General features: G+C 34.3%; 1 protein-coding gene and 1 long non-coding RNA gene across 2 annotated transcripts in view; one reads left to right on the forward strand and one right to left on the reverse strand.

Moving 5' to 3' along the window:
* The window catches only part of LOC149803185 (uncharacterized), a 495,629-nt gene that overhangs the window by 258,724 nt on the left and 223,985 nt on the right, over positions 1 to 12,920 (forward strand). The gene's annotated exons all lie outside the window — the stretch shown is intronic.
* Positions 1,119 to 12,920, reverse strand: part of LOC149803191 (mitochondrial coenzyme A transporter SLC25A16-like) — a 59,210-nt gene continuing 47,408 nt past the window's right edge. The window contains exon 9 of the transcript XR_016420151.1: positions 1,119 to 6,194. The gene's annotated coding sequence lies outside the window, so the exon portion shown is untranslated. The remainder of the gene's footprint in view (positions 6,195 to 12,920) is intronic.

Genomic DNA, 12,920 nt, shown 5'->3' on the forward strand with positions numbered 1-12,920 from the left:
ATGGTCGATTTTAGTTTATTTCGCAGTGTCTCGGATCAGAAGAATGTCAGTTGCGGAAGGTTATCATAAATCTTCTTCGAGTATATTGGGGGCCTTATGCGACTAAACGAACGTCCGTTCCGGTGTCCTCGATGCTTTCTTGATTACATGTAAACGCGTCTGGAAAACGTCCAATAGTCTCCGCGGTTTCTCTCGCGGATTTCTTGGCATCTTCGGCGCATTTGGCCATCGTGACATCCGGACAGGGTCTTCCCCTGCTCCCAGCATCGTTGCCACTTGTTCCTCGGATTTTACCCTCGCGATTGCGATCTCTTTTCTTAGTTAAAACACTGATGGAAATGTTTGTTTGAGGCCTGCTTTGAGTAATTAGCTCTGAGATCTTTCCGTGATGATTGCTGTGACAGAAGCATATCTTTGACACATTCGCAGTGCCCTATGACGTCGCAGATAAGTTACTGCTGTTTGCGAACAGCTTTGCGGCATCAGTCAGCGTACGCTGCTTTACAATCGCTGGCAGGTTTTATCACTGTATATATCTATAATGGTCGTTTAATTGCTTCACACGTTTGTGAAAATTTTCTCATGTGTCTTATTTCCGTTCAAGCACCAATCACATCGTCAATTATGTCCTACAACAACTGATTTTGTTTATTTTTTGATAGTTGTGTTTTATTTACTGTTTTATGTACGTATTAACAATGAGCATGGTAAAAATGTGTATAGTAAAATTGCATAGTTGATTGTATAACTTCAATATTTTTTTGTATGAGATTTGAGATTAGTTCAATTTCCCCAAGATTGTCTAAACATTTATGTTAATTTCATAATAATAATAATAATAATGAGGACTTTGTATAGCCCCTAATCTTTAGAAGCTCTAAGCGCTTTACATTAGAAAACACATATAAGATAAGAAACATAATAATATTACTACAAAAACAAACAACATGAAATTAGAAAAACACTCTACACCTTGGATGGTAGCATCAACTTCAGTTGGGTGACTAGATTTGTATATTTGGGTGTCATCAGCGTACAATTGGTGAGACACTGGATGATGATCTATGACACTTGAGAGCGACTGAGTCATAACCTTTTGTTTTGTTTAAAATCTAAGACTCATTTTGCAACATATTTATTCTTCAACATTTTTAATATGCAGCAGGAATAAATACAAATATTTAAAAAAAATGTTTCTTTTAATTTTATTGCTTTTACGATGTCATTTATTACCCTGCTAAGATATTAATGTATCTACATTGAAGTCATCCTATCAGATTTTTTATGTGTATCATTTTGTTATATATATATATTACAGTTTGGGTGATATTCCTTTTCACATATCAGACATTTTTTGAACAACTTCATGATGTAATGTACCACTTTATCAAACACCATTCATATTCTGGGAAGTCATTATCTTTCAAAGATGCAAGAAGGATGTTGCTATTTATGCATTTTACTTCCTTCATCCCTGGTGCAGGTGCACTTTGGGTACATTATCTCAGGAAGAGAGATGCAACTTTGACAAATCATTTTTTTAAAGGCATACAATTAGCATGTGGTACACATAGGTTTAATGATTTACCATATAGTTTTAATTTAACAAGTACAGTATATACTCGCGTATAAGCTGAATAATTTAGGGAAAAAAATAAAGGTCTGGAAGAGGTGGGTCGGCTTATCCGTGGGCCAATGTCTAAACTTTAGTTTTTAAGTCTTTTTGTTGACTACTGTGTTTGCTGTAAAATATTGGGACACAAAAAATAATTTTTTCTGTGTCCTAAAACATATGCATGTAAAACAAAAATCATTTTTGCTGACCCCGACCCTTATTAAACTTATAAAGCACTATGAATGTTTTTGTCACAGAATTAGGCACCAAAAAAATAACTTGGTTTTGCCTTAGAACTATTTGACTATTTCTCATTGTACATGCGTACAACGTTATCTAGGGTGAATACATGTTTTTCCAGGTAAGCGACTGTATTAACATGTACCTTGCCAGAAATTACTCGTGGTATTTTACCCTGACTTTTGCTCACTCTCCTATGGATTTAAGTAAGATCGATTTCTGAACCGAGACTGGTCATTTTGGACCATGTCAAGGAGTGTATGCTCTCCATTGTTCTCCAGCCATAGGGCTGATTGTAACTGTCGCTGTGATTGTGACTGTCGCTGTGATTGTGACTGTGACTAAGACTAGAGCCGACTAGAGTTTACTAGAGATATCTAGAGCTGTCTGAAGTTGTTTAGAGATGTCTGGAGTTTCCAGAGTATTTAAGGCTGTGTGCTGTCGATACGCATGTATGTATGTATGTACGTATGTTTGTGCCATGGACGTAGACGTAGCAAATTCAAAAGGGTGCTGTATGCTGTCTGTACGTGTGTATACATATGACTGTACATGTGGTGGATCCATAATGGGTGCGAGCGGCTGATAAGAGTGTGGGCTAACCCAAGGAATCATGCAACTGTACAAGGGGTCTAGAAGCATACGTTTGGTTCAATTTTTGTTCCAATTGCATTTTTATGTTCATAAGATTATTTTGAATCTTAGTCGTATTCATAAGATTATTTTGAATCTTAGTTGTGTTCATAAGATTATTTTGAATCTTAATCGGAGTTCATATTTGAGATTATGTGAATCTCTCTTGTTGGTTTAATACTGTTTGATGTGTATTTGCAGTCCATGAGGTTTCTTGGATCTGTACTTCATACTGATTTCATATTTTGGTTTATTTTCAATGTGTGAATGTTGTGTAGTGATTTGAGTCAATTGTATGTCGAGAGCGTGAGAGAATCATTGTATTTTTCTTTATTAATTCATTTCATAAATTTCCATCTTTCTCACATTGTGTTTGTCTTATTCATTTAGTCCAAAGACCCACTCGGTTTCTATTCTGCGACATTTTTTTGTAATTTTTGTTTTTGTTTTGCATGTGCATATTTTCTTATTTCTCCAACATGAAATTAAATAAAGGTAAATACAGACTTCATAATTCGCGGGCCGAGTTTACCCGGGAGACCAAGCTAAACTGTAATGTACAGTACTTACAATGTGCAAAGCGTGCATAGCATCACTTAATCCTTATTTATTCCCAAACATATTAGATGCAGATTTTGCTTTATTCATTGCTTCGACCAATTTGCATTCTTCCAGATAACATTTCAGATAGTCCTCGATAGCTGTTTCATTTATGTGCAACACGTGCTCATGACTTACTCATTTTCAATGATATAGTGGTCCTACAACTTGAGGTAATATTTATAAAATGTACACACATTTAATTATACAAGGCACATAAAGTACCGGATTAGACCCTGTGAAGGCCCTTAGGCCCCCTTGCAAATTATCTCCTAATACGTTTTATTAATATCCGTTGTTGTGGGGCTCCTAGGCCGGTACCTACTCTGCCTATTTGGTAATCCGACAATGGGCACATAACCAGCATAACTTACATGTTCACGAAGAGTAGTAATAATAAAGGCTAAAAGTCTCATTATAGATTAACTAATATCAACATCAATCAATTTTAGTTTTGTGTTTTGGCTGAACAACATCATAACTTTCCACACAATGGAAAGCTTGATATTTCAGCATCTCCTTTGTTGATAGTCGATGAATTTGCCTTTCGTTTTCCGACAGCAATAAAGGACAGTGAATCATTAAAACCCTGAAACTGGCTTGTAATGAGGAAATTTTGACCAGTAACTTAACCAGTACATTGATGTGTAATTGCATATTATTCCATAATATTATCACGATTACCGTAGTTTTGTAAAACGGGGTGCAAGGCATACCCGTCAACTTGTCAAAGCCAAGCAGGGAGACTGAATAAAAAAATATAGAAATTGGGACCAAAAATCGGGAGGCTTTATGTGGCATTTTTAAGCCTTGTTTTCACTAAATATTGATCGATTTTCCTGGTCCAATATGCGTGACATTCGCAAAAGGACTCGCCGTTTCTCCCTGTGACATGCCGTTTGCCCCCAGGACGTGCCATATTTTAATATTCTGGTTAGCTGTGGCCAAACTGCACAATAGCTAAAGGTTGGTCTTAAATCAACAAGCAAGAAAGCTAGCGCTACTAATTAAAATTAATCCTCATCAATGCAACTATTTGTGAAAACGACTGGCCCTCTGTCATAATTCAAAGAAACCAGGTTCTACACTACAGTGCGTTATGCTAGCACCAGCAATTGACTGGCAAATAAAGTAGTTCAAGTTTTGTTGAACGGAAGGCTGTCTCACGGTACCGTACATGTGGCAGCTATATTCCCGTTGTTGTATATCCGACCATATTCCCTTATTGTCAACTCGTAAGGCGTTTAGTTTTGTTTAATATAAAATATATTTATTCTAAATTAGTTTTTTGAGGACAAATTGGTTGTGTGGCATTTATTTTCATTCATTCTATTAAATTAACGATCGTAATTAATTTTGGTAAATACGGTATAAAAATGCCAGTTCACTAGTGTAAGTTTCTTCGGTGGGAATGGCGCTATATAGCATATGGGGTTACAACATTCGTAATTCATAGTGATCATTCCTGGGATTTAAATTAATTGTTGATGATTTTATTGTTGTGGTTTATTTTTTGTTCTGGTTTATTTATTTATTTTATTGTTCCAGAGGTAAAAACAAATCAATAATTGACATGAATAATGTTTAAACTTAACATTCGGTTTAGTGAAGGAGCGAATTCTTTCCAGTATTATTTCATCACAACAATAATTCACAGGTGATACAACAGAAAATGTAGAACATTTTTTTTTAGGAGAAATGAAAACGGAAGACATAATGTAATAATCGGAAGTTCTCTGCAAAAATCGAAGATATGAAATCAGGAGGTAGACGTGGAACGACTCCCAAAATTGTTTTTTATTAACCTCCCGGCGTGAAAGTTGACAGGTGGCCATAGAACGCAATTAATTTTACTTGTCAAAGGTTCACCTGCTCTTTTTTTGAGATGCTGGACTGTCAACAGAGCAGCATGTAAACAGAACACAGATTTCACTTCCGGATCATCACCAAGGCCTTATTACTCACTGTGCACTTTTGTCGAAATACACACAGACAACCACACCCTGAGCTCATATTCTCAAGAAAAAACAATTACCTTTAAATCCCTACCAAACATGCATAAATAAAACTCTTCTATCACCATCAAAATGAGAGAGGAAAAAATGTTCTAAATATAGACTAGAACTACATTCATGGGTACTGTACTGGAAGTACTAATTGTGACCCGATTCCTGACAGGCCCCATTTTTGATGCCAATTTTAGTCTAAATTTTATATATCCATGCTACACCTATTTCAACTTCATACATAAAGTCTTCTTGATTTTCCCTGCAAACAAAACGTGACACCTGTCAGAAAGTATGTGGTGCTGGTGTTCCAAAGGTGCAAGTTTTGGTCCTAGTGCTCTTGAGAAACCAAAACTAAATTTGCTATATCTTCCTTATTTAAAGGAATTTTTCAATGCAGTAAAAGCCTAATTGTAATAAAAGATAAGGCCTGTCTGAAAATATGTTTGAAATTTAAAAATACTGATAAATTTAATTTTATGGCAATTTAAATAAACATTTAAGTTTTAAAACAGTTAGACAAATTTTAGACAGCAAAGTTGACAAATGAATGGTATTTAAAACAAATGGTAGTCTGGGTCTGTACAGCTGATAACATTTTTCCCAGGGGTAGTGAAGCAACATAGCTCATAGTGATTTTGGCAGCAAACCACAATATGCCTGTCCTGATGCATATAGGTGTGCACACTAAAGAAACAATGACAGGTGCTATGTTCCACATTTATGTGTCAGGTACTTAGGCAGTTGTTTGCATAACTAATAGCACACTAAGATTTAAATTTCTGATGGGACCACTACCATGTTTTATAGCAAAAATGCATTCCATTTCAATGTCGATAACTAAAAAAGGTGACAATGGGATAGGAAAAAAGTTTCTAGTGAGGGTCTGCCTTACTGAAAAATGGTGCTAATCTCTCTCATGAAGACCTAAGCCATGTCTTTGAGGTGCTATATATCAGTGTGGTGATATGAACTAATCTTGGTCACTTATGGCAGTACACAGCACATGCCATTATGAAACCTTGCTATCACTACCAGACTACTGGAGAGCTTCCAAGCTGATCCAACTCTAACACATTGTTCCAGATACCAGGCTAGACCTGAAAAGATATAATATGTTTCACTTAATTCTAGAAAACAGTAATATCTAGGTAAATGAAGTTAAAATGTGTTAGATATGGTGATTTCAAAATAACATTAAGGTTGCAAGCATGGGAAAAAATATTAAATTTGACAGACACTCAGAAATGTGAAGCAATGGACATGTATTAAAGTGACAAATTCATCCTAAAAATATATGAGGTTTCAAGAAGCATATTTAGCCATTTACAGGTTAAATAACTAATCAGGTAGACTATGTATCATAAAGTTTAAGGCAATGTTGGGGCGGTGAGGTTTGATCATTGGTGCAAACATTAGTACATACCAGTATACAGGAAAGTCAAGTGACAATGTACTAAATTAGAATGTATTACTATAAGCAATCTTATTCATGAGGGAAATAACAATTTTGGATATTGCAAGTGAATACAGCCAAATGTGGCCACACAGATCAACTATAGGTACCAGTGAATCCTATATCATCAACTAAATGTGAAATTCTGATCCCCAGAACTTGTAAACAAGGATAAGGATGGACATTTGCATATGTGGTGGTCAACCTATTACGGGGTTAATAAAAAAAAAAAAAAAAAAAAGTGTAAACTGACAAAAAATAGGTCCCCTTTTTCCAGGCTCACTATATTTCTAATAATTTCTGGAACCACTGTTGTTCACTCTATTCATGTACAACAAGATTAATTACATGTTCTTTCAGGTTTTTTTGACAATTTAATTTTGAGTCAAGAATAATTCTAGCATATCACTCGGGTTCAGTCCAGATGATAACCTGGGCAAGTAAGAGATGCTGCTACCAATGTTTGGTTGAAGGATGTATCCAGCTACTAGTGCGCAAGTCTTAATATTTTTATAGAACAAAAAAAATCCAGTTACTTGAAGCCTAAATAATACATGGTCTTAAACACAGTGATGATTCTATGATTAGCTAATACTCATAGAAATATGGAAGTTCATGCAAACTGTGGGTGATTTATTTTTAAAAAATTATCTATTGGTTGTTAAGTGACTGATCCTGTCAGGGCAATAAACTACACTTCTCAAATAGCTTAAAAAAATATTTATCTTAAAGTGAAGAAAAAAAACAACATCTCAGATCAAAAGTAAATCCCCCCCTTCAATGTCCAGTCAGAAAACTGCCTTTCAGAATATCTACATGGAGGGTTCCTTGGGTTCTCTTAGAAGAAATAGTGTGCCAATAAAGACAAAGAATGATCCTGTACCAATCCATGAAAATTGGTCCTACTGTATGACCCTGCTCTTCTTTTGCATGAGGTGTCAGAAGATTGTTCTTAAGGTTACTCCTAACAAACTGCATTTACCAAGATCTGCTGATTTATTATGTGATGGCAGATCTGGGTCTACATTGTTTTGCAGTTATAATAGACTTATATGGAAGTATATATTCAGAAAGAAAAGAAAGAAAATAAAAGGATTTTCACATTAAAAAAAAAAAAAAAAAACATTTGCATATGTGGGACATATACAATGTACTTGTTAGGATCAAATGTGCAAACATAATTCAAATAATCTTTTTGAACATTTATAGTGTATTTTTAAGTGTGTTGGTTACCAATTATTAAGCTCATTGATTCAATGGAATCAGATATCAGCTGATGCTACAATACCGCACTGTCAAAGTACTAAACTGAAATATGTTACCATACTCAGGCATATTTATGATGAAAATAACATTTTGGGATATTTTCAGTGCACACAGCCAAAAATGTGCCTTACAGATTCACTATAGGTACAATGTCAGCCTATATAATGTACTGAATGTGAACTTTTGATCCCAAACATTCTAAAATATATGGATATTTGTTCATGTGGGATATGTAACCATGTTAAGATCAGTTGTACAAAGTTAAATTCAAATAATCTGTTTGAATATTTCTTATGAAATCTTTAGAGTGTTAGTTAACAAATATTATTAGTAATTAATAATGCATAAAGCAAGATGGATCATTAGAATTCCCATAACATCAATCATTAGAATTCCCATAACATATAGGTCACAATGTCGCACTACACCAATCAGTATCTTAACCACACTGAACAATAAAATGGAAAGCATTTTGTGCTCAACTTACATCATTTTGCTGTTTTCTTACATCCAAGGGTAAATATACCTGGGAAAAGTGTATTTTATCCCTCTGACCTGTATTTCATTCTCGGACAGTTTAAAATTATTTAGTAGAGAACTGGAGTAGGTTCTAGTATAAAGTTATTATCTCTCTCACTAAATACCTTATAACTGTTTATAAACAATTACTGAAGGCTATACAAGCAGATGTGTTACTCAGGAAGTGACCCCATTATAAACACATAAATTAACTGCTTGGGCCCCTAATAAATAGTCTGAATGGCCAATACAAATTATAATTTGTCTTCGTATATTTTAAATGAAGGTCTCATATTGACTTACAAAGATATTTTCTCTGACAAAATTTGACAAATATCCAACATTCTAGATTGTATATGGCGTAGGAATATATACAAGCTGATATCATTTAATATCATTCCCAAAAAATATATGTGCATTTTGGGGACAAATTTTTTAATTTTTTTAAAATTGCATTAAAAATGTTAAAATAAAAATTAATTTTTTATTTTTAATTTAATTGTTATATTTTCAAAGTCAATATACAAAACATACTCAAATTTCATGTGTCTATCATTAATAATACAGATTTCAAACCAATTTAAACTTTACTCAAATACTGCACTGACAGGCAATAGAACACAATTAATTTTACTATATGTTCTCAACATTTGTTTTCAGTACTGACCTCTCCACTGTGCGACAATCAATACAAAATCATATGTTAATCTAAAATACCTTCAAAGATGACTTCACGGTGAAGTTCTTGTCAAAGGTTGACCTGCTCTTTTTTGAGATGCTGGACTGTCAACAGAGCAGCATGTAAACAAAACACAGATTTAACTTCTGGATCATCACCAAGGCCTTATTACTCACTATGCACTGTCGCCGAAATACACACAGACAACCACACCCTCAGCTGATATTCTCAAGAATAAACAATTACTTTTAAATCCCTACCAAACATGCATAAATAAAACTCTTCTATCACCACCAAAATGAGGAAAAAATGTTCTAAAAATAGACTAGAACTACATTTGTAGGTACTAAACTGGAAGTACTAATTGTGACCCGATTCTAGGTATGGTGTAAGGTCACTTACATCAAAGCAAACTACAACTCGTCTTTTTATGGTATTAGCATAATTTTCTAAGCATTATTTCTGAAACATCATTATTGTATTTTGGAGATAGCATTGAAGTTTAGCGCAGTGGTGCCCATGATTCGACTCCAAGGGATGTACTTCATTAAGTGGCGTGTACTTCTTTCAGTGCATGTTCAAACCTAGAATGTACATGCGGGTGGTGCCATTATATAAATATGTTCAAAAGCCTAACTGCGAGCACTGAATTGAACTGTATTGTTATTTAATGTACTGTCATACTGGGATTACATTTTAATGATTTATGTATTTACAATTTGTTGGCAAAGTAAAAATGTAATTACTGGTGCACTGATATAAAATGTACAATGCAATAATGCATACACAAACATTAATTGAGTCACAAGGGAGAGGTAGTGTTACAGCAACTTGCAATTGCTAAATTCTTGTCATTGTTTGATCAAATTATGGACATATCTAAATTTGGCAATAACATTAAGAAAACAGAAAATTAAAAATTACTTTTCAAACAAGTTTATACCATTTCTTTTTAATAATCATGCATGCCAACCTTGATATTAGTATAAATCTAAGTTTTGTTAATATAAGTTTGCCTAAATAAATGCATTTAGAACTTAGCTTGCATGCATCTTGTGATGTCTCAGAGTTGAGGGTCGGCTTATATGCGGTGATGCACTTTTCAGTGTTTATACCTGTTCAGTTGGGGGGGGGGGTCAGCTTATATGCAAGTATATACGGTACATACTTCTACTATTCATTCTTCTGGTCTTCAAGATTTGTTTAAATTTGAATATATCAGCTGTTTTACATAAATTTTTATTACACATGAAATTTGCAAGTCACAAAGACAACACGTGTAAAACATGCCATCTATATCGTCTCCCTTCAATCTGACAGACTGTATGAGACTGGATGAACAAAACTTACTCTCTTGATTTTAAAGATTTCCTCCATAAAACAAGACAGTTCTTTTGAAATATGTATTTTTTGTATTAAAAATCCGATGGCTTCGCCTATTTAAATTTAGTTTATTCACATGTTACCAATCATCAAGTAAATTAATATATTTAATCCTACTTTCGATCTTTTTCTTATATACATACTTTAGGGAGTCATGTCTCTTCACCTATCCTTGGTAAAACATCAACACATCATGTCGTTTCATTTTGAGTAAAATACTTCCAACTTCTAGACTTTTGGGTTCTGTTAAACCTGTGTATTATATGAATCTTTGAGCAAACTGAAAAATTATGAATGCATTTCCTAAACTGTCTAATTGTTAAACTATTTTCTTTCATTAAAATGCACCTTTTTAAGGTTTCTCATTTTCAAAATTGTGCTTGTCACCTTTCTTTTTCGTTTTCACCTTTTCAGCTAAAGACTTTTTTTTAATGTCTGTGTGTCAACAATGTCTGCCTGCCACTGGCCATCCACTTGATTAACAAAGTCCCTTCTATGTGTAATTATTATCATGTTTGATTGTGTAATAAGTAGGTAGACTGCTGTTAGCCATTCCTTCCATTCATGGTATTATCTTTAATATTTGTCATCATTTTGTTGCAGTTATATTTGTAAAGCAATATCAAAATAAAAATATCTCAAATATCGTTCTTTGTATTCAAATTACAAGTAAACACATTATGAGAATACTTTATGCTTGATAAACTTTCTTCAGGTATTATCAACATTCCAAAAGGGCAACCTTCTAAAACAGGAAGCTTTATTTTTTTTAGCAATCTGCATTGTTTTGTTCAATCCCTTCAAAGGTATGAATGACTGTAGATTTGTGTCAAATTTTTTCCATTTCTAAAGTTGATTCCAAAAGTTATTTAATATATATTAAATCACCATGTGTTCTTTTAAATCCTTTTCCTCCATACATTCTATATCTTTGCTGAATCATTGCAGATAATTATGCGAAGTTTATGAGATTGTCAGATTAAGCTAAAAACAGAACTGTAATTGCTGACTTTTGTAGTGTTACGTTGTTCCAGGGCAATTGGTGTAAAGTGCAATGCCAAAGGACACACCAGCCAACCCAGTGTCCTCGATGACACATTCACAGTCCCCTATGACCTCACAGATCAGTTACAGGGCAATTGGTGTAAAGTGCAATGCCAAAGGACACACCAGCCAACCTGGGTTTATCCAGTGGTAAGATTCAAACTCGCACTTTTTCAGTCACAAGTTTTTTTTGCAAGTGAACCACTGAGCCATCATGGCTCAATTTAGTGCTCCTGTGGCCTAACTGGTTAAAGTGCATTGGATATGGGAGGTAGTGGGTTTGAATCCCTGCTGAGTCATAACAAAGACGTATAAAAATGGTACTAGCAGCTGTTCTTGGTTGATGCCCAGCATGAAGAGGTTAATGTTAGGACTGGTCGGCCTGGTGTCAGGATAATGTGATTTGATAGAACATCATGCTATATGTGGAACATCATGTTAAATGTCTATGACATGATACCCCAGTGCCAGACATCACCATCAACTGTCACACTGCAGACATCATAGAAATATGACTAAAACTGTTCAGTCTACATAAAAAATACCCCAAAAAACCACACAAACACCTTTCCTTACATCTGCAGGTTATGACCATGACTTTTACCAAGTTTCATGGCAATCCATCAATAACTACAAGTAAAGTTATGCTAACAAGATTGTGTCAAAAACTGCATTAAGTTATAACACAAAAATAATTATAACATGAAGGGCAATAACTCTAACAAAAAGGATGGGTGTGTGTGATTTGGATTTTCAACCTAGTTTTAACAACTTTTCAGTCATATCGCTACAATGTCTGCAGTATGGCAGTTTATAGCGATTTCTAACCCATGCTACATAATAATTTAGCTGTTTTGCTAACCTTACTTTTCTTATCTCAAGTCTAGTCATCTCAGACCAGTCGTCTCAGTCAAGGTTTCCATGTGCTCAGAACTACTTTTTAAAAAAAAAATGTGTTGTCTTCTGCTGTGCCTGACGTAGTTGTTCTAAAATCAAACAACAACAAATATATAACAAAAACATAGTAACTTAAGGTAAATCCATCTTTGAGAACACACCATACAAAAACATTTCTTGAGAGACAAAGACACATGCACATATGATTTTGAGCTTTTTGGTATTATGCTAGTTTGTTCCACACAGCATGGTCAATTTTATCCTTTTTGCAGGCCTAGCTCAGTACATTTTCAGGTCAGCGTCATTAAATGTAGCTAAAGCTATGTAACTAGTTTTAAATACTCTCTTAACAACTACAGAAAACTTGGTAACAGTCAGAAATGTGTTATGTCAAAACATGCTTTATTCTAATTTTGTTAAGCATCTCCATTGTGCCCCAGTTAAAATAAAAATATACCTATGATATTTTATGACAAATAATGCACTTACCAGCCAGAAGGACTCATTTATCTGTCAACACATTAATCCATAAGCAAATTTCACAGTAGCACTTGCCATATTTCCAAGACAGAAAAATAATTT

This window comes from Sinohyriopsis cumingii, chromosome 3, assembly GCF_028554795.1.
Source record: "Sinohyriopsis cumingii isolate HCF-2022 chromosome 3, ASM2855479v2, whole genome shotgun sequence".
NCBI lineage: Eukaryota > Metazoa > Mollusca > Bivalvia > Unionida > Unionidae > Sinohyriopsis > Sinohyriopsis cumingii.